At 45.4% G+C, this 21,899-nt stretch overlaps 1 protein-coding gene across 7 annotated transcripts in view; it reads left to right on the forward strand.

The window, feature by feature from the left end:
• Positions 1-21,899, forward strand: part of NINL (ninein like) — a 114,610-nt gene that overhangs the window by 22,224 nt on the left and 70,487 nt on the right. For 4 of the 7 annotated variants that reach the window (XM_061125989.1, XM_061125994.1, XM_061125995.1 and 1 more), the window contains exon 1: positions 1,996-2,147. The exons of 2 other annotated variants lie outside the window; for them this stretch is intronic. The gene's annotated coding sequence lies outside the window, so the exon portion shown is untranslated. Of the gene's footprint in view, positions 1-1,995; positions 2,148-21,899 lie in introns of those variants that run through there. One more of the 7 variants, XM_061125992.1, reaches the window with a different exon arrangement.

A 21,899-nucleotide genomic window follows, 5' to 3' on the forward strand; every position in this document is an offset into this window, starting at 1 on the left:
GGGGCAAGAGGAGAAGGGGACGACAGAGGATGAGATGGCTGGATGGCATCACCGACTCAATGGACATGAGTTTGAGTAAACTCCGGGAGATTGTGATGGACACGGAGGCCTGGCATGCTGCGATTCATGGAGTCGCAAAGAGTGGGACACAACTGAGTGACTGAACTGAACTGAACACAGTCAAAGGCTTTAGCATAGTCAGTGAAGCAGAAGTGATGTTTTTCTGGAATTCTCTAGGTTTTTCCATGATCCAGCAGATGTTGGCAATTTGATCTCTGGTTCCTTTGCCTTTTCTAAATCCAGCTTGAACAGTTGAAAATTCTTGGTTCACACACTTTTGAAGCCCAACTTGAAGGATTCTGAACATTACTTTAGCATGTGAAATGAGTGCAACTGTGCAGTAGTTTGAACATGCTTTGGTACTGCCCTTCTTTGGGATTGGGGCAAAGGAAAATACAATCTGTCACTGCTTCCACTTTTTTCCTTCTATTTGCCATGCAATGATGGGACCGGATGCCATGATCTTAGATTTTTAAACACTGAGTTTCAAGCCAGCTTTTTCACTCCTCTTTCACACTCATCAAGAGGCTCTTTAGTTCCTCTTTGCTTTCTGCCGTTAGAGTGGTATCATCTGCATATCTGAGGTGGTTGATATTTCTCCTGGCACTTTGCATGATGTACTCTGCATATAAGTTAAATAATAAGACCTTAAACACCCTGGACCTACTCCTTTCCCACTTTTGAACTAGTCCATTGTTCCATGTCCAGTTCTGTTGCTTCTTGACCCACATACAAGTTTCCCAGGAGACAAGAAAGGTGGTCTAGTATTCCCATCTCTTGAAGAATTTTCCACAGTTTGTTGTGATCCACACAGTCAAAGGTTTTAACACAGTAATGCAGAAGTAGATTTTTGGGGGAATTCTCTTGCTTTTTCCACGATCCAGCAAATGTTGGCAATTTGATCTCTGGTTCCTCTATCTTTTCTAAACTGAGCTTGTACATTTGAAAGTTCTCAGTTCAGATACTGCTGAAACCTAACTTGAAGGATTTTGAGCATAACCTCGCTAGCATATGAAATGAATGCAATTGTACTTTAGTTTGAACATTCTTTGGCATTGCCCCTTTTGGAATTGGACTGAAAACTGACCTTTTCCAGTCCTGTGGCCAGTGCTGAGGTTTCCTAATTTGCTGACATATGGAGTGCAGCACTTTAACAGGATCATCTTTTAAGATTTTAAATACCTCAGCTGGGATTCTGTCACCTCCACTAGCATCATTCGACATCAAATTTATTCTCCAACTGGTGAGTGAGAGTGAACCCAAGCAAGCAGAGAGTAAGGAACAGGAGAGGAAAGACAGTCTTTACTCTGGCAGCACGCACCCTTGGGAATTTAGGGGAATTTCCATCAACTGGAATCGACCAGGGTCTTGGCAGCTTGACCACCTTGGCATGGCGTGACTTTCTGCTGGTCCCTCCCCGTCTGGGAAAGGTCACAGGCACAGCGTAAAGGCTCTGGCATCACTCAGAGCAGCAGAGCATGGTGCTCAGCTTGGGTTTGGGGTGTGTTGCCTGGCTTGCTTCCAAAAGAGGATGCTAGATCGAGACCTGAGAACAGGGGCCCATTGCTCACAGAGATCAGCAAGGTCTGCCCCCAGGTTCATCCCTTGAGGCTCTAAAGTTTCCCAAGATGTTCCCAGGGCAACTCGTAGCCCCTTCGTCCGTTAGGATCCCCACCCAGCCGACTCCAGACGGGGCCCCACCCACTGCGGGCCCGCCCACCGACCCCACCCATTTGGCACGGGCCACGCCCCCGGGGCCCCTAGAGGGGGCCCCGCCCCCGGCTTTGCCCCGCCGCGGAGGGTCCCGCGGTCTCTGGCCCCGCCTCTACGACCCGCCGCGCCCCTCCGGCTCCGCCTCTAAGTTGGGGCCCGCCCCCGGCTCAGGCTCCGCCTCCCCTGGTCCCGCCCAGGGCTCGGCCCTCTGTGCCCCGCGCCGGGAGCAACCTCCGCGCCTGCAGGCGGGGAGGAGAGCGGCTCGGGGGCCTCCAGACACAAAGAGCGGCGGCGAGACACGGGTAGGAGCGGAGCGCACGCCCGCGCCCTTGGCCTGTCCCCGCGCGGGCGGGACCCGAGACGCCCCAGCCCAGGTGAGCTGGGCGCCGGGGGTGATCGCGCACCCGGGGGCGTACAGTGGCGGGCGCTGGGACCGCGGGCCGGGGCCCCGCGCCTCGCTCTGCCCCCGGGCCTGGGGGCCCCTGAGGCAGTCCGGAGGGAACTCGCTTCCCTAGAGACCCTCGGGCGCCGGGCGGCTTCGGTAGAGCCAGGCCCTCTCGTGGGTCGCGTCTGGGCTAGCGCTCCAGGACCTTGGCTCAGGTGGCCGGCGGGCGATCGACTGGGGTCCCAAGGTGGCCGGGCCGGTCCTCTATGCGGCTGCTGGCGTCCAGTTACTGCTTGGGATGAGCTCTGAGTAAGATCACCTCATTGTGCAGAAGCTCTGCTTCCTACCTGCTTCCTTTTGCTGTATTACGAGTTTGCACTTGGAAAAATTGTTAGAAATAAGGACTCACGCTCTGGGGCGGAAAAGTCTGTTATGAGTTTTGTCTGCTGTGAGTAGTTTTTGCAGAAGCGCGGCTTTCCTCCGGCCGGTGCGCTCAGCCGCGGATCCCATAAATCGTACTGATAACTGGAAACTCCGTGTTGAGCTGTGTATTTGCACAGGATGGAAGTGAGGAAGGTCGCTCGGTTCCTTTTTGCTCCTGGAGACTTAGGCAGAGCTGTGGAACGGCCCCGGGGGTGGTGGTGCAAGGGAGGGGCAGTTGGGGGCAAGAACTGGGAAGCCAGTGGTCTTGTGATGGTCCAGGTTGGAGGGTCGAGTGATGCTCGCGGTCCCACCGCCAGCACTGGCAATAGGACCGAGCGACGGTAAACTGCTCTTGAGGGGCTGCTGCTGAGATTATATTATAGTTCAGGTTCAATTTAAAAAATAGATAATCGGTTTTGCAGAATGGTAAAATAACAAGCCATCTCCAAAGCACCTGAATCTCAGATAACATTTTACATCATCAAACTAGGAGAATAGTTTATCAAAAAGTTAGGGTTTTAACATTTTTTAATTGAGGAATTTATCTTATTTACCTTTTCTTTTTGGCCACTCTGCTTGTGGGATTTGAGTTCCCCTGACCAAGGATCCAACCTGTGCCACCTTCCTGAAGTCCTAACCATAGGACCACCAGAGAATTCTGTTCAGTTGAAGAGTTTATATAAACTTTGATGGATAGCTGTTTTTCTCTAGCTCATGTTTACCCTAGACATTGCGGTTTGCAGGGCTGCTTGGAAGTGGATGAACTGTGTCATTGTGCACAACATGCTGGGGATTCATCCTTTAGTGTTACAGTAGTACCCTTACACATGAACCTTCAAGTTGTGAACTTTCAAAGATGCAAATGTGCGTCCCATCACCATCAGGCAGGAGTGAAATTGCAGGTTGTCCTCCATCTGTTGCTGATGATCCTTCAGCTCTACCATCTCCCACCTCCTTTAGTCAGTAACGCTTCTTCCCTGTTCACTCCATGCCAGCCCCTGTGTACTAGCTATTGTACTGTAGTTTTTCAAGGTACTGTACTGTAACATTAAAATTTTTTTCTTTATTTTTTTGTGTTTGTTTCATTTGTGCGAGAAGTATTATAAACCAACTATAGTACAGTATTATATAGCTGATTTTGTTAGTTGGGTACCAGTGCTAACTTTGTTGGACTTATGAACAAATTGGCTTTAAGGACATGCTCTTGGAATGGAGTTCGTTCATGTGTAGGGGACTTACTGTAGTTTGATTCTGTGTCTTGAGTCCTTACGAACATCTGGTGGTGGGAAATAGAGTAACAGAAGAGTTGCAGAGTTCTAACTGTGAGTATTCAAGGTGTTCAGATCCTGTCCTTTTATGGTGAGTGGCTTTAGGTGCTGGTTACTGGCTGGTTTGTTTCTTTTTTTTTTTTTTGAAGATGGCGCATGTGGTGTTTGGGGCATGTGATAGATCCCTCTATCCATGTTCTTTCTACGTTGGACACTTAGCTTTGGATCTTGCCACAAACAGGCGGTTGCTGAACATCTCTCTCCTTCCCTGACTCAAGATAGGTCTAGAAGAAGGAGGCAAGAACAGTGTCTGGCGTGCCTTGAAGTAGAAGTTTCAGAGGTGGAGTCAGGTGCATGGCATGGCTTCTGACTGAAGGAATAGTGCCCTCCAACTTGGAAGAGTGTTTCCGGTGCCAGGCCACTTTCCCGTCTGATTCCCAGGTCATTCCCTAAAAAGTTGAGTGGCAGTAGCTGTAACTGGACTTTAGGTTTGAACTTAGCTTAGTCCTTGGCTTCAAGTATGAATTAGGAATTCAGGCTCAAGGCCAGCAATTTGGTTAATCACAAGCAAGAGGCCAGACTCTACCTGGAGCTATTTGGCGGGTGGTGGTAGCAGAAGGTTTTCCTTTCCCCATCCCCCCCGAGGTGACCTTGAGCCCCCTGGTGAGACCTCTCCACCAAAGGGTTCCGACTGTCAGCATTGTTTGGTTTGTGAACCATGGGACCAAGGGGTTCTTGTGGGCATTCTGTGTTTTTAGTTTCTTGGTGGAAGTTGGAGTTTGCATCTGCTCTGATAGTTGCACTTTTCTTTCTCAACTCTGGATGGCCCTTCCTTAGACTTGGGGGCTGAGGTGCAGGCTTTGGGCGGGCTTGTGTGGCTCACTGCACAGGTGGTGTGTCCCTGGTACCTGGGCCCCATGCGGCGCTGAGCTACTGTCAGAAATGGAGCCGATTCTCTTGGTGATTTGTGTTTAAATTGTGGCTAAGCACTCACTGTGGGCCAGGCTCTCTTCTCAGTGCTTCGGGTAAATTCCTTTGGGTGGTGCTCACAGCAGTCTGCTGAGCTGGCCGTAGTGTGGTTCCCATCTCGAAGACTGGTACTTCACTGCCTCAGTGATAACGTTGTTTCTTTACATTAGAAAGAAAATGAGGGTTTTTCAGTGTTGGTGACTGAAAACAAAACAAAAAAAAACCCATGAAGCTGTGACTAACATGATCTGTCTAGTCATCCTAAGTGCGGGACAAGAGAGGAACTGTCAACCAAATTCCATCTGTGAACAAGAGTGTGGATGGCTTAATAAGCTGGCCTTGCATTCTGTGAGCCTCCTAGATGTGCCTGTCCTCGGAAGTAACAATAACAACTAACAACAGTGACAAAAGAGCTGGAGTGTAGGAGTGTGGTTCACACCTGGTGGTGGGGTTGCTCTCAGAGTCACAGATGGCGTGAATTTAACAACCAACATCACATCATGTAATGAAATACTCACAGATTTGGAGTTCAGTTACAGGGCACACGGGTTTCCTTGGTGGCTCAGATGGTAAAGAATCTGCCTGCAATGCGGGAGACCTGGGTTCGATCGCTAGGTTGGGAGGATCCCCTGGAGAAGGGAACCACTGCCCACTCTAGTGTTCTGGCCTGGAGAATTCCATGGACAGAGGAGCCTGGCAGACTACAGTCCATGGAGTCGCAAAAAGTCGGACACAACTGAGCGACCTTCTCTCTCTCACTTCAGGGCACAAGAATTTTGTAAATGGTTGTAAATTCTCTAACAACCAACAAGACGGTCTGCTCAGTGGACAGTTTGATGAGCAGCCTGTCATACCCCAGGGAGCGCTCCGTGTACCTGGAGCATCTCCATCCTCCCTGTGCTCAGGGGGCCCGAGGCACCGCCCGGTCCAGCCACCTGGCTCTCGGCTTCCGGCTGCGTTCCCGGAAGTGGGCAAAGCCAAGTAAAAGTGGGCAGCATCACCGGTTCTCCAGTTGGGGCCGGACCACAGAGCCGGGGACAGACCAGACTCCTCCCCTCACACTGTGATAACAGGGAGGGCGTGATACTGCTGACTGCAGCCATCACTGAGCCCCCTGGACCCAGGTGACCGATTCCGTGGTTTGGCTCCCGAGAAAGCCGCTGCTGTCTGAGGACCTAGATGAAGAAAGGGACAGGGCGAGTTTGCCTCTGGACTGGGCCACTGTCTGCATCAGTGACCTGTGCTCGCTGCTGGTCGCGCTCTAACAGGTCGTTTGTAAGGTTCTACATAATTTATCAGACTTAGTCAGTCCTGCTCTGTGGCAAAAAAGTAAAAACATAGCTGGTAGTTACATGCAGCAGTGTGACTTCAAAATTAAGCAGTTCTTGATACATTTTTAATTCTTTTTGAATACTCATGATTTCAAGTTGAACACACAAAATAAGGCGTTGACTGCCCTGCTGTGGATGCCCCATAACTAAGTGACTGATCAAAGTTACGGTCCCAGATAACCTCCCGATAAGAGGTGCAGAGAAGGACACCACCTTGCCTGGGGTATTGCTGCGGTAACCTGAATCTCCTGTGGGAGACAAACTACATTTGAGTCACATTCTACAAAGTAACTGGCCTCTGGCCTCTTTTCTGGGTATGCTGGGTCTTCGGTTGCTGCTCGGGCTTTTCTCTAGTTGGGCAAGTGAAGGCTACTCTCTGGTTGCGGCGCGCAGGCTTCTCACTGCAGTGGCGTCTCCGCGGAGCACCGGCTCGAAGGCTGCTGCGTGTGGGCTCTAGAGCGCAGGCTCGGCTTGTGGAGCATGGGCTCAGTTGCTCCAGGGCACGTGGGATCTTCCTGGATCAGTGATGGAACCTGCATTGGCAGGCAGATTCTTTACCACTGAACCATCAGGGAAGCCCTGACCTCTGTACTCTTAAACTTTCAGGGTCAAGAAACACAAAGAAAGACTGAGGAACTATTCCAGTTGAAAGAGTGCTAAGGGATCTGAGAACTATATACAGTGCTTAACTGTGGACTGGATTGTGGACTGGCGGGTAGCTGTAAAGGACATTATTGGGTCAGTGGGCAAAATTTGAGTGTGAAGGCGGATGGGCCAATAGTATGCTAGCAATATCACGTTTCCTGAGTCAGATAACTGCTGTGACTATGTCCTTGTGTTTGTAAATACATATGGAAGCAGGGGGTTGACAAAAAGTTCATTTGGGGTTTTCTGTTACATCTTGTGAAAAGCCTGAAGGAACTTTCTGACCAACTCTATATTTAAGGATAAGACAGCACATAGTCTAAAACTTCATGGGGAAAGGGGGAGGGGAGAAAATGATCATATGGACAATGATCATATGGACGTATGATCAATGGGGCAAAGTGAAAGCAAGTCACTGGTGAAGTTAGCTAGGCAAAGAATGTTGGCGAATTCTTTGTACTGTTCTTGCAACTTCTCTATGCATTTGAAAGTACATCAGAATAAAAAGTTACAAAAACAAATGTCTGCCCTGGATTCACTGCAATGTAAAAATCTGCCACTGATAAAAGCTTACCATATTTCATCTTTTCTAAGAGGGCATTTTTTTCATCTTCTCACTTCTCTGAATTTGGGTTGAATTTTTTTTTTTTTTTTAATTGTTATTGTTGTGCTGGGTCTCCGTTGCTGCACAGCTGCTTTCTCTAGTTGAGGTGCATGAGGCCTGCTCTTCATTGTGGTGCGCGGGTGTCTCACTGCAGTGGCTGCTCCAGTCGTGGAGCACAGGCTCTACGCTCACAGGCTTCGGTGATTGCAGCACTTGGGCGCGGTAGTTGTGGCACAGGGGCTTAGTTGCTCCATGGCACGTCAAATCTTCCCAGCTCAGGGATTGAATATGTGTTGCCTGCATTGGCAGGCAGATTCTAATCCACTGGATCACTAGGGAAGTTCTTGCGGGCGCATCTTATGATCAACGCTGTCTTAGAATTCATCGTGTCAAGTTTTGACAGCAGTTTTCCTTTGTCCTTTGTCTTAGCATCAGGGGCACCTTGGGTTTGATGAAATGTGGTATTCTCTCTGGGCACCCTGGCGGCTCAGACAGTAAGGTGCTCTCCCTGGCTGTGTTGTTTGAAGAGGTGGGGAAAAGAAGATGGTGCTCTGAGTAGCTTTGTGTGTCAAGTTTTGCTCACAGGAAGTTTTACTTAGCTAGTGTCTTTGCCCCAGGCCAGATATCTAGCTGCCTTTGCTCATTTCCACCTCTGTGCCTGCTAGGTATTTCAAACTCAGCACATTCCAGGCTGGATTTCTGTCTTCACCTCTGCCCCCAAACTGCTCTTCCTCTGGGTTCCTGTCTCGGAGTGGAACCTGACTTTTAGCCAGAGTTGGCTCAAAATGGGCCCCTGAGAGGAGCGCAGGGACCCGTCAGTGCTTACAGAGATGGGGTGTGGGTGCATCCCGGTCTCACCTGGGACACAGGCTGCTTTTAGACTGCCTAGTTTTTGTCTTTGGGCTCCATATATCTGTGCCTCGTTTCCCCCATTTGTCAAATGAGGATATTTTCCCCAAGTCTATCAAGATAATGGACAAGCAAGTTCAGTAACCATAAAACTCTGAAATCCTGTGACTTAAAACAGGAGAGCATTTTAGGAAGACTTTTACGGCATCATTCAAAGTCAGCTCCCACGAAGCAGAGCTGCTCCCGTGTCAGTGAGGGCAGGGGTATGGGCAGCCCTGACTTCCAGCACTTCGTCCCAGGCTTCTTTCTCCTACGGAGTCCAGTTCCTGGGTGAGTCAGGGTGGTGGTGGCTTTACACCAGATGTTGGCAGGTGCTGCCAGGAGCAGGGCCGTTTTATAGAACTGGGTCCTTTCCACCCTGGGGCCACTGGTGAATGTCACTGGAACTTGTGTGGCATCGTATTGTCTCACTAGTCTTGAACTGCTCATGTGTCAGACTTGGGAATGGCTTCATTTGAATCTTTTTAGCACCATTTGATTTAGTAAACTGCATCAGCTCAGGATGGTAACACTTTACTGTTTTGTTTGGCATGGACTTCAAACAACGGCAATAGCAAAATACAGTGATTTTTCCCCACGGCCTGGTTTCTTCACTGCTGTGTTTTGTCTCCATTTTGGGTGATTACTTCTCGGCATTTTCTTTTTACAATAATTTTATTTATTTGTTTATTTCTGGCTGTGCTGGGCCTTTGTCGCTGTGTGGCCTTTTTCTCTAGTTGCAGTGTGCAGGCTTCTCATCGCGGTAACTTCTCTTGTGCACAGGCTCCGGGGCGTGCAGGCTTCAGTAGTTCCGGTATGTGGGCGGGCTTAGTTGTTCTTCCGCCTGAGGGACCTTCCCGAATCAGGGATGGAACCCATGTTGCTAGTGGATTCTTTACTGCTGAGCCAACAGGGAAGCCCACTTCTTGGCACCTCTGAGTCTGCTTCGGGGCCACCGAGTTGTTGGTGTTGACAGTGACCTTCACAGCAGGCTCATTCTTCAGAAGGAGAAACCCAGGGTTTCTGAGTTTTGCTGAGTTCTGCGTACTTTTAAATATGTGTAGAGAACAAAGAAGATCAGCAATTTTGTGTGATTTGCCTTTAGGCTCCTAACGGCTTGGCTGGAATTTAAGAATATTGTAAAGTAATTAGCCTCCAACTAATAAAAATAAATGGGGGGGGAAAAAAAGAAGTTGGATAACACTGGGCAGGGGCAAATTGTTCTAGGGTTTTCTAACTAGATTTTGTAGTCTTTGTTATTTATTCTTTTGTGTTCTTTATTGCCAACACAAAATGAGAAAGGTTCTGGCAAAGGGGAAGTTTCTTAACAGATGAATAGAAATGGACTGGGACACAGTGTTTGGTTAAAGTAATGCTTTTAATTTGGGGGACTATCCAAGTTAATGTTCTTTCCTTATAATTAGGTTTCCTAATATAAAATTCTTGTGTAACATTAGGACTTTCTTGGTTTGGTTTAGAGCTAGAAAGACGTTTTCTCATATATTCTGGATTTCAGATTCCTGAACTTATTTATGGAAAAACTTTTTTTTTTTTTTTGTATTTAAATCTGCTTTGTGGGTTTATATGCTATCGGTAGGCATGAGGCAGGATGTAAAGGTTGGTAGTTCTGTGTAGTTAGACCTCAGTATGTGTTCACTTACCAACTCTGTGACTTTGAGCAAATTACCTAACCTCTATGCCTTGGTTTCCTTGCTTTTAGTATAAGGATGATAATGTATATACATACATACATATATATATGGGTGATAATGGCACCTCCCTCACAAGGCTAAATTCCTCAGTTTCAGGAACGTGCCCATTAAAAGATGAGTGCTCAAGAAATACTAGTTTTGCATTATCAAAAGTTTATTTAGCAAGAGCGAGCATCCTGTGGAGGTGTCAAAGGTCAAGACATCTCTCCTGTGGCTTTGACTGTCCAGAGAGTAGACTCCAGTGCCTGCACTGCTGGGAGCCAGGCTTTAAGAAGATCTCCTGGAGCCCTTTTTCCTTTTTCTCTCTCAACCTTTAAGGTCACTTGACTGAAATAAAAATAAATTGCAACAGTTATCCTACAAAGAGAAACTACTCAGAATGGCAAAATATGCAAACATTTCAAAAAATGATAAACACAGATTAACTTTAAGGAAAGAATATATTCATCAGGATGCTCTCATTACTCTGCAGGCTCTGTCCTCATTGCCTCCGCTGTGGAGGAAAGCATCATGTGGAGTTGAAATGTGTGCTAGATTTCTGCTTTGTTCTGCTAATTTCTGTAGTTTTTTTTTTTTTTAGAGATGAGGTTTGTGCGATGATGCAGTTTACAGGTCTGTCTGTTTTCACTGCTGTTGAAGCATACACCTGGTGATTTCCCTGGCGGTCCAGTGGTTAAGACTCTGCTTCCAATGCAGGGGGCATGGGTGCCATCCCTGCCTGGTGGAGGAACTGAGATCTTTCCTGCTGTGCTGTGCGACCAAAAACAAAATACACCTGGTGTGCTGAGCTCTTCCCTCTGGTTAGGCTTCTAGTTTTTTCCTGGGCAGTTAGGAGGAACTTTCACAAAGCATTCTATGAAAAATTTTAGGCTTCCTCCTGCCTTTCTCTTTGGATATGAAAGCACACCTCTTGGTTGTTTCTTCCAGTCCCGCCACTGCTCCTCTATGTGGCTGGTGGGATGGGTGTGCAGTGGGGTCTCTGACCAGAACGTCCTCAGCGGCCCCTCCCTGGGAGGTGGGTGGGGGTGTCAGCCCTGGCCTCCCCACCCCTGCCCTGGGCCAGGGAGGTGGAGCCAGCTCACCCTGGGTGGAAACCTGCTGCTTGAGTTGTTTCAGTCCGGTTTCTTTACTGATTAGTGAGAGATGGAGTATTTCCTGCCATATCAGTAAACAAGGCTATCACAGCCATCAGCAATTCCAGCCGTCCAAAGTGCATTTCTGAACTCCGAGGGCACCTGGGAAGGAGAACAAGGCCTGCGGTAAGGCTGTCATGAGGCTACACCACTGCCTACGGTGAGCACTGAGGAAACTCAGGATGTGAAAAGACGTAGGACACTGACCCCGGTTAGCTGAGATGCATGTGAGAGAAATGGTTTTAGTGGGCCCAGACTCTTGCATCTTCCCATATGTAGAAAAGTGCTAAATTCCTTGAGATATCTGGTTTTCTTTAATTCACAAAAATAACTTTTGATGTTCAGACTACTTGCTGTTTGTTGCAAACCTGTATAACCTGACACCCTCCCCCCTCCCCCAGGGATACTTGAGATTACGTTAGGCTTGAAGTCCTAAAAATTCCCACCAAAAACCTGTAACTCTCAACTTTTAGGTTGTGACTGTTTTTTTAAGTTGACATTAGCAAGATTGTGTCTGTTAAGCAAGATCATGCCTGTAGGAATCAGCCCGTCTTCCTGGGGATCCTGAGGACATTGCTCCGGCAGGTGTGGAACCCTGCAGACAGCAGCAGGGGCTCTTTGTGCCGACATTCTGGTCTGTTCTTGGACTAACGTGTGAGCAAGGAGCCGTCACACTAATACCCACTCGCCTCAACACTGGGATCTCAGACATTTTGGAAATGAAACAAAAGGGTTTATGTGAAGTCTCTTCTGGAATTTCTAGCTTTGATAGAGAATCAAACGCTGATAAAACTAGCTGCTTCTGTGACCAGTAATAGCGTTTCTATAACGACAAGTGTCCCGGGACCTACACCCTTGGGTCTGCTCTGCCTGCCTCGCTGCTGGCTGCAGCCTGCTCTCGCCTCTTACTTCAGACAGAATTGTAGGTTACTCATTTGTTTCTGGAAATGTATCTGCACCACATCTTTCCTCCACAGTCTGGGGAGGAGGTGACCCACCCACCTCCGTTCACTGGGGCTGGTCCTGTTCCAGTGCTTCAGAGATTGTGTACAAGCTGCATGTGGGACAAAAGGGAATTGCAGCTTCACATTCCACACCTTTGTTGCTCAGGTGGGAGGAAGGCTGAGACTCTTTGGGAAGTCAATGACAGACCCCCCAAAGTAAGTTGAAGTGATTTTGTTTGATCAAACTAGCTATATATGCCTTAGCATTTGTAAACCTGCAGCAGGATAATGTATTGAAATTCAATATGTATTTCTTTGATTTTTCCATTCTAAGATGGTACCAGATCTTGGTGTTCCCTTGCCACCAGGATTTTTTTTTTTTTAATTGGAATCGAAGGATGGAGTTGTTTTTTTTTAGTTTGGCTGTACCGAGTTTTATTAGCAGCATGGGGGATCTTTAGAAAGATTAAAAAGATTGTCTTTAGAAAGACAATCCTAACATCGTCCATCAGGTGAATGACTGGACCCACTGTGGCAACCCTCACCTGGAACACTGCCCTCCGTGAAACAACAACCATCCGTGCAGCCGCACTGATGCTGAAAGAAAGAGTCAGCTCAGAAAGTCTTCGTGCTGTAAGGTTCCATTTATATGACATTCTGGAAAAGGCAAGACTGTGGGGTCAGCAAACATGGGCAGTGTTAGGACTATTTGAGGTCAGCATGTGTTTTTGGTGATGGAACTGTTCTGTGTTCTCATTGTGGTGACATGTTAAAACTCTTGGAACCATATATATGTGTGCACACATGGGTCAATTTTTGTGTAAGCAGTTTTTTGTTGTTTTTTTTTTTTAAGGGAGAGAGAGGTCATTTTTTAGAATCTTCTGCCTTTGGCCCTGTAATATAACCCCCTAGGGGGACTTCTAGGTAGACCAGCATTTAAGACTCCAGACTCCCAATGCAGCGGGCCAGGGTTTGATCCCTGGTCAGGGAACTAAATCCTGCATGCTGCAATTAATTTTTTTTTAATGAAAATAAAATGAGTTGCTTGTAGACTGCATATAGTTGGGTCATATTTTTTTAATCCATTCTAACAGACTCTTTTGACTGTTGTATTTAGACCATTCACATTGAAGGTGACTATTGATATAGTTAGATTAGTATCTACTCTATTTGTAAAGGAACCTTCCATTCATCTCACTTATTCTTTGTTACCTTTTTAAAATATGCTCCACTCTTTTTTCCTGTCTTCTCTGACTTTAATGAGCATTTTATATGATTTCATTTTCTCTCTTCTCTTAGCATATCAATTTTTCTTTTGAAAAAAAATTTATGGTTGGCCTGGAGTTTGCAGTATACATTTGCAACTAATCTATGTCCACTTTCAAATAACACTTTTTCACTTTACAGATAGTGCAGGTACCTCTTAACAGAGTATTCCCAATTCCTCCTTCCTGTTCCTTATAATGTTGCAGTCGTTCATTTCACTCATTCATAAGCTATGATCACTAGCACATTGTTGCCATTTTTATTTTGAACAGTTATAAAATAAGTAAATAATAAGAAACATGAGGGAATTCGCCAGTGGCTGGGGGTTAGGACTCCTTGCTGTCACTGCCAAGGGTATGGATTCAATCCCTGGTCCAGGAGCTAGGATCCCACAAGCCATGAGGCATCACCAAAAACAAAAAAAGAAAGAAAAAAGAATGAAACACTCTATTTTACCTTCATTTATTCTTTCTCTAATGCTTTCCCTTTTTAAATGTTGATCTGAATCTCTGACCTATTAGTATATATTATTTTCCTTTTCTCTGAAGAACAACAGTTTTTGCAAGGTAGGTCTCCTGGCAATGCATTCCTTCAGTTTTTGTCTGGGAAATTCTTTATTTCTTCTTCACTTATGAAGGATAATTTCTTTGGATATACAACCGTAGGTGGGTGGTTTATTCATTCAACACTTCAGATGTATTACTTCATTCTCTTGCTTGTGGTTTCTGACGAGACAGATGTTATTCTTTACTTTGTTCCTCTACAAGTGAGATGGTTCTCCCCCCTCAGGCTTTCCTTAAGGATTTGTCTTTGGTTTTCTGCAGTTTGAATACGATGAGCCTAGGTGTAGTCCTTTGGGGATATATCCTGATTGGTTGTTCTCTGAAATTCCTGGATGTGTCCTCTGGGATCTGCCATTAATTTTGGAAAATTCTCAGCCATTATTACTTCAGATGTTTCTTCTGTTAATTTCTTCGTTTCATTGTCTCATATTTCAATTATGCATATATTACACCTTTTGTAGTTGTCTCACAATTCTTGGATATTCTATTCCTTTTTCTCCCCCTCCCCATTAGTTTTTCTCTTTGCTTTTTAGTTTGAGATGTTTTTAGTGATACAAATGAATGCTTACTGAATTCTTTCCTCAGCCATGTCCAATCTACTGATGAATGTATCAAAGGCATTCTTTATTTCTGTTACTGTATTTTTGATTTCTGGCATTTATTTTGGCTTCTTTATTAGAGTTTCCACATCTCTGCTTACATTGCGTGCACGTTCAGTTGCTTCAGTTGTGTCTGACTCTGCAACCCCATAGACTATAGCCTGCTAGGCTCCTCTGTCCATGGGATTTTCCCAGCAAGAATGCTGGAGTGGGTTGCCATTTCCTCCTTTAGGAGGTCTTTCCAACTCAAGGACCAAACCTGTGTCTTCTGCATTGCAGGTGGATTCTTCACCACTGAGCTTCTGAGGAAGCCCCTGCTTGTATTACCCATCGGTTTTTTTGTAGGTTGTCCAGTTTTTCCCCTTTACAGCCCCTAGCCTATTAATCATAGTTACACTCTCAGTCTGATAATTGCAACATCTTTGCCATGTCTGAGCCAAGTTCTCATGCCTGCTTTTTCTCAGGCCTTCTCAGACTCTGCTTTTTCTTGCCCTTGGTTTGACTTGTAACTCTGCGTTGAAAGCTGGACTCGTGGGAGATGAGACTTCAGAGGCTTCAGGTGTCTCCTGTTGTCTCCCAGTCGTCTGTGGGTTTGCCCAGAAACTCTATCTGAAACAGAGTCTGTGTCTGGCAGCTCTCGTGGTATAATGCATGGCTTTTCTACCAGAGCCTTGTGCATGTGGTGGAGAGGTGCTGGGTGAGGGAGGCATTCCTATGAGTCAGACTGTTTCTGTGGTCATGAGGTCCTGGACTGCGCCCTTCAGAAGTTTCTTAGCTCCCACCCATCCTTTTTTTTTCTTTTTCTTTTCCATCCCAGTTGTAAGACAGGAAGTCTAGAAGAGGTTTCAGTTGTCAAGTTGCTCTTTGCCCTTCCCCCATGTCTGATAAGGCTCTGTCTGATAAAATAGTTTATTCTGAGGGAGGAAACACCCTTTGGTATGGATGTTTTTGAAAATGGTTCCTTTTCTCTGAGTGCATTTCTAAACTGTTGGTTTTCTTCTCTTCCCTGTCTAAATAATGAAAGCCTATTTTTTTTTCTCCAATCTTTACCATGAAGACCCCATGGGGCTCCTGGAAATAAAACTCCTATAAGTGTGTCATCCCCTTTCCCTCCCCCTAGCTCAGGCGTTTTAAGTTTCCCCTGGCCACCTCTAGCCTCCAGCATTTGTCACCTACTGTTTATGTGGTTCTACCAGTTACTGGCTTAGGAGGATTCTGCCCCAGGAAAGCTGTGAAACTGAAAAAGCAGTTGTTCTGTCCATTTTTGCTTCGTGTTTTTTGTTGGTCTGTGTTTACGTATATCTCAGTTCAGTTCAATCGCTCAGTCGTATCCGACTCTTTGCGACCTCATGGACTGCAGCACACCAGGCTTCCCTTTGCGTCATCAACACCCAGAGCTTGTTCAAACTCATGTCCATCAGATCAGTGATGCCATCCAACTATCCCATCCGCTGTTCTCCCCCTCTCTTTCTGCCTTCAGTCTTTCCCAGCATCAGGGTCTTTTTCAGAGAGTCAGTTCTACGCATGTTGTGATCCATTCAAAGGCTTTGGCATAGTCAATAAAGCAGAAATAGATGTCTTTCTGGAACTTTCTTGCTTTTTTGATGATCCAGCGGGTGTTGGCAATTTGAAAGAGATGGGCATACCAGACCACCTGACCTATCTCTTGAGAAACCTGTATGCAGGTCAGGAAGCAACAGTTAGAACTGGATATGGAACAACAAACTGGTTCCAAATAGGAAAAGGAGTACATCAAGGCTGTATATTGTCACCCTGCTTATTTAATTTATATGCAGAGTACATCATGAGAAAAGCTGGTCTGGAAGAGGCACAAGCTGGAATCAAGATTGCCAGGAGAAATATCAATAACCTCAGATATGCAGATGACACCACCCTTATGGCAGAAAGTGAAGAAGAACTAAAGAACCTCTTGATGAAAGTGAAAGAGGAGAGTGAAAAAGTTGGTTTAAAGCTCACCATTCAGAAAACTAAGATCATGGCATCCGGTCCCATCACTTCATGGCAAATAGATGGGAAAACAATGGAAACAGTGTCAGACTTTATTTTTTTGGGCTTCAGAATCACTGCAGATGGTGATTGCAGCCAGGAAATTAAAAAACACTCACTCCTTGGAAGGAAAGTTATGACCAACCTAGACAGCATATTAGAAAGCAGAGACATTACTTTGGCAGCAAAGATCCATCTAGTCAAGGCTATGGTTTTTCCAGTGGTCATGTATGGATGTGAGAGTTGGACTATAAAGAAATCTGAGTACAGAAGAATTGATGCTTTTGAACTGTGGTGTTGGAGAAGTCTGCTGAGATTCCCTTGGACTGCAAGGAGATCTAACCAGTCCATCCTAAAGGAGATCAGTCCTGGGTGTTCATTGGAAGGACTGATGCTGAAGCTGAAACTCCAATATTTTGGCCACCTGATGCGAAGAGCTGACTCATTTGAAAAGACCCTGATGCTGGGAAAGATTGAGGGCAGGAGGAGAAGGGGACAGCAGAGGATGAGATGGTTGGATGGCATCACCGACTTGATGGACATAACTTTGGGTAAACTCCAGGAGTTGGTGATGGACAGGGAGGCCTGGCTTGCTGTAGTCCATGGGGTGGCAGAGTCGGACACAACTGAACGACTGAACTGAGTTCTTTGCATCAGGTGGCCAAGGTATTGGCACTTCAACTTCAGCATCAGTCCTTGCAATGAATATTCAGGGTTGATTTCCTTTAGGATTGACTCGTTTGATCTCCTTGCCGTCCAAGGGACTCTCAAGAGTCTTCTCCAACACCACAGTTCAAAAGCATCAGTTCTTTGGCACTCAGCCTTCTTTATGGTCCAGCTCTCACATCCATACATGACCACTGGAAAAACCATAGCTTTGACTAGATGGATCTTTCTTGGCAAAGTAATGTCTCTGATTTTTAATGTTGTCCTGGTTGGTCATAGCTTTTCTTCCAAGGAGCAAGCTTCTTTTTAATTTTATGGCTTCAGTCACCATCTGCAGTGATTTTGGAGCCCAAGAAAATAAAGTTTGTCACTGTTTCCATTGTTTTCCCATCTATTTGCCATGAAGTGATGGAACTGGATGCCATGATCTTCGTTTTCTGAATGGTGAGCTTTAAACCAACTTTTTCACTCTCCTCTTTCACTTTCATCAAGAGGTTCTTTAGTTCTTCTTCACTTTCTGCCATAAGGGTGGTGTCATCTGCATATCTGAGGTTATTGATATTTCTCCCAGCAATCTTGATTCCAGCTTGTACTTCATCCAGCCCAGCATTTTGAGTGATATACTCTGCATATACATTAAATAAGCAGAGTGACAATATACAGCCTTGACATACTCTTTAGGTATATCTACATTTAGGTTTATCATGTCTTCTTGGTGAGTGGACATTTTGAAATCATTTAATGCCCCTCTTTATCTCTGGTAATTTCCTTCCTCCAAAGTCTACTTCTTCTGGTGTTAATATAGTTACTCTACATAAAGAAATATTGTTTTTATGGCTTGTTTTACCCATCCTTCTACTAAAACATGAAGTAGATTTCCTGAAAAGATCGTGTATTTGGGTCTGATAGTCCCTCTCTTTTAGTCTCTGTGTTTAGACCGTTTCCATTTAATGTAACCATCAATATATTTAGGCATAGGTCTATCATCTTATTATTCGTTTTCTGTTTGTCCCGTGTGTGTGTTTATTGAGGTATAGTTGACATATAACTATCCTCTATATTTTTATTTATTTATTTTTTCCTTTCCTGGATTACTTGAATGTTGCTCAGTGTTCCTTTTTTTTTCTATTTCATTTTTTTTCCAGTTTTATTGAGACATAATTGACATACAGCACTGTATAAATTTAAGATCTACAGAATGATTTGACTTACATACATCTTGAAATGGTTACCACAGTAGGTTTAGTGAACGCTTATCTTTTCATATAGATGCAAAGTGGAAAAAAAAGAAAAGTAGTATTTTTCTTTATGAGAACTGTTGAGAATTACTCTGTTAACAATTTTCATATATAACAAAGAGCAGTGTTTATTAATTGTATTTATAGTGTCATAGATTATATCCCTAGTACTTATTTATCTTTAACTGGAAGTTTGTACCTTTTTTAAAAGAAATGTATTCATAGATAAGCTTTATTCCAGTGTTTACATAAAATGACTTGATGTCTAACAGGAAAAGTTTTTTCCAAAGGGTTAAAATGTATCAAACAACAGAACTTGGTCCTTCCCTTTAATGTGAATTTGGTTGGCTGACGCATCATTATTAATATCCGCCCTCACTAATCATTTTCATCACTCACAATATCTAAAAGTCTTCTGATGGCACTTCCCATTTCCCTGGAGTCTCTTAAACTGCTTTCAGTTACAAAACAACAGCAAGGATTTTATCGGCTCATACTCTACTCCATTGGAAGCAAAAATACATCCCTCAAATCTCTTGTTTAAATTGTGGTTGTTGGAAGTTCAGTTCAGTTCAGTCACTCAGTTGTGTCCGACTCTTTGCGATCCTATGAACCACAGCATGCCAGGCCTCCCTGTTCATCACCAACTCCCGGAGTCCACCCAAACCCATGTCCATCAAGTCGGTGATGCCATCCAACCATTTCATCCTCTGTCGTCCCCTTCTCCTCCTGCCCTCAATCTTTCCCAGCATCAGGGTCTTTTCAAATGAGTCAGCTCTTCTCATCAGGTGACCAAAATATTGGAGTTTCAGCTTCAACATCAGTCCTTCCAATGAATACCCAGGACTGATCTCCTTTAGGATGAACTGGTTGGATCTCCTTGAAGTCCAAGGGACTCTAGAGAGTCTTCTCCAACACCACAGTTCAAAAGCATCAATTCTCCTGCGCTCAGCTTTCTTTATAGTCCAGCTCTCACATCCATACATGACCACTGGAAAAACCATAGCCTTGACTAGACGGACCTCTGTTGCCAAAGTAATGTCTCTGCTTTCTAATATGCTGTCTAGGTTGGTCATGACTTTCCTTCCAAGGAGTAAACATCTTTTAATTTCATGGCTGCGATGACACTGTTGGAAAACAGTGTCCAAATGAAGAAATTAAGACTAATGCACAAAGAGCACAGTATTGTCTCTGTATAACAGTAACTTTGCTTCAAATTTTTTTCATTAAGAATTATTTTTATTATCTCTCCACAAGGAAGTTATAAAAATACCTGTAAAAACATTGAAAAGGCTCTTTAAAATCCTGGAATGAAGAATTCTGAAGTATAAATTATGATATATCTTCTATGATTTACAAGTAAAGGATAAAATAAATTCTATAAGTTGGAATTTCTGAATGATTTTGGTAGGAATTTACCAGAAGGAGCTAGAACATCAAACCTTAATAATTTTCTATTTTCATCCCAATTGAGTTTTTGAAAAGCTGAATAATCTGTTGACAGCCACAGTCCACACAGGAACTTGCTTCTGCCACTAATGATGAAGTCAATCTGAGGGACAGAGATTTGTACCCTGGATGCACAAGGCTCTTCCATGCAACTTATTGGTTGGTCTTATTTTTTCCATCATGTTTTAAATAAAAGTAAATATACATATGGTAAAACATTTAAATGGTACAAGAGGATTTAAAATAATCAGTAAATATCCTTTTCTCCCATAACCTAGAAAATCTGATGTTTTCCAAATCATCAATCACATGAATAATTTGCAAAGTGAAGTCAACCCTAGAGTCTCTTCATCTGAAAATTATTCTCAGTATTTCTGGAATACATTGATTCTCTCCTATTTTACCTCTGTTACAGAGGAAAGCCATGCAATCTTCTCCTTCTCAAAAAAAAAAAAAAAACTAGGAAAGCAACTCACACACTCTGCTCAGAGAGAGCAAGTCCAGGCAACACCTTGTACTCCGTGGATCTGGTCCTGGCCACTGGCAGGGGCTCTGGTATCCACCAGAGACATGGGCGGGTGGCTGGAGCTCAGCTGAGCCCTTCTTGAATGCTTCTGATCCTCCCGGCCAGCTGCGCATCCTTTGAGGAAAGTGTGAGGCAGCCGGTGTGTAAGGAGAGGAGACAGGCATCCTGGAAGAGAGGAACCAGAAACACTTCTGCCGCCTCTTGCAGGGCCAACAGGGTTTGCCAACTGAAGTCCACACCACGAATGAATTTAACACATATTTCTCTTGCCTGTGAAGGAGCGGGGATGGGGAGCAAGGGGGAGGAGTAGAGAGGAAAAGGAGACTCAAGATAGACTCTCTCCGCGAGTCTCCGTGAATCTTCCCTTCTGTTCCTCTTTCTGGGTGCTTAATCTTGGGACCTAACTGGTGGCTGCTGTCAGCTCCAGGGAGCTTAGAGACTGCGGCACGGCTCTCCTGGTCTCCGTGGTGGGAGAGGAGGAGACACTCTCAGCGCAGGGGAAGGGACGGGAGGGTGGTTGGATGACAGAGTTGCAGGCGGCAGAAGGGGTTCTTTCTTAGCAGCAGGCGTGTGCCCTTCTGAAGCGCTCTGATCGGCTGCGGGAGTGCATGTCTCCTGCGAGACCGTGGACTGGAGGACGCGCCTGGACACCGGCCGGCGGTCGGGCAGCAGGAGCTGGGCTCACGGGGCGCCCCTGGGTGTTTCGGGCCGTGGCGGGCGCGCAGGGGGGTGTTTCGGCCCCGGGGCTCCTTCTAGATTTTCGGGGTCTGGGGGCAGAGGCCGGGAGGGCCGGGGTGACCCGGCTGGCCGCCTGACCCGGCTGGGTGGTGCTCTGGAAGTTTGTACCCTTTGACCAGGTTCTTCCAATTCCCTTCCCAACACCCCTCTGCGTACCTCCAGTAAAGACAAATCCTATCTCTTTCTATGAACTGGTTTATTTTTGAAGTATAATTGACTACAACACTGTTAGTTCCCGGTGCGCAGCCTAGCGATTTGACATTTCTATACATTTCGAAATAATCACCGTAAATCTAGTTACCATCTGTCACCGTGAAAGGTATTGCTTTATTACTGACTATATTCCTCTACATTTTTATTGACTGTATTATTGATTATATTCTTAGAGTTCCATTTTAATCATTTTTATTGATGTTTTTCACCGTGTATCTCTGTATAATTATTTTAGTGGTTGCTCTAAAGTTCGACAGGACAGAGCGGCTTCGCTTTCACTTTTCACTTTCATACATTGGAGAAGGAAATGGCAACCCACTCCAGTGTTCTTGCCTGGAGACTCCCAGGGACGGGGGAGCCTGGTGGACTGCCGTCTATGGGGTCGCACAGAGTCGAACATGACTGAAGCGACTTAGCAGCAGCAGCAGCAGCAGCAGCAGCTAGAGATTAGAGTATTCATATTTAACTTTTCTCTGTCTGCTTGGAAATAAGATTGTGCCACTTCAAGGGGAACACAGAAGCCACCCCATCACTTAGTGCTGCATCTTCATGCATCAAA

The sequence above is a fragment of the Dama dama genome, chromosome 23 (assembly GCF_033118175.1).
Source record: "Dama dama isolate Ldn47 chromosome 23, ASM3311817v1, whole genome shotgun sequence".
Classification (NCBI taxonomy): domain Eukaryota; kingdom Metazoa; phylum Chordata; class Mammalia; order Artiodactyla; family Cervidae; genus Dama; species Dama dama.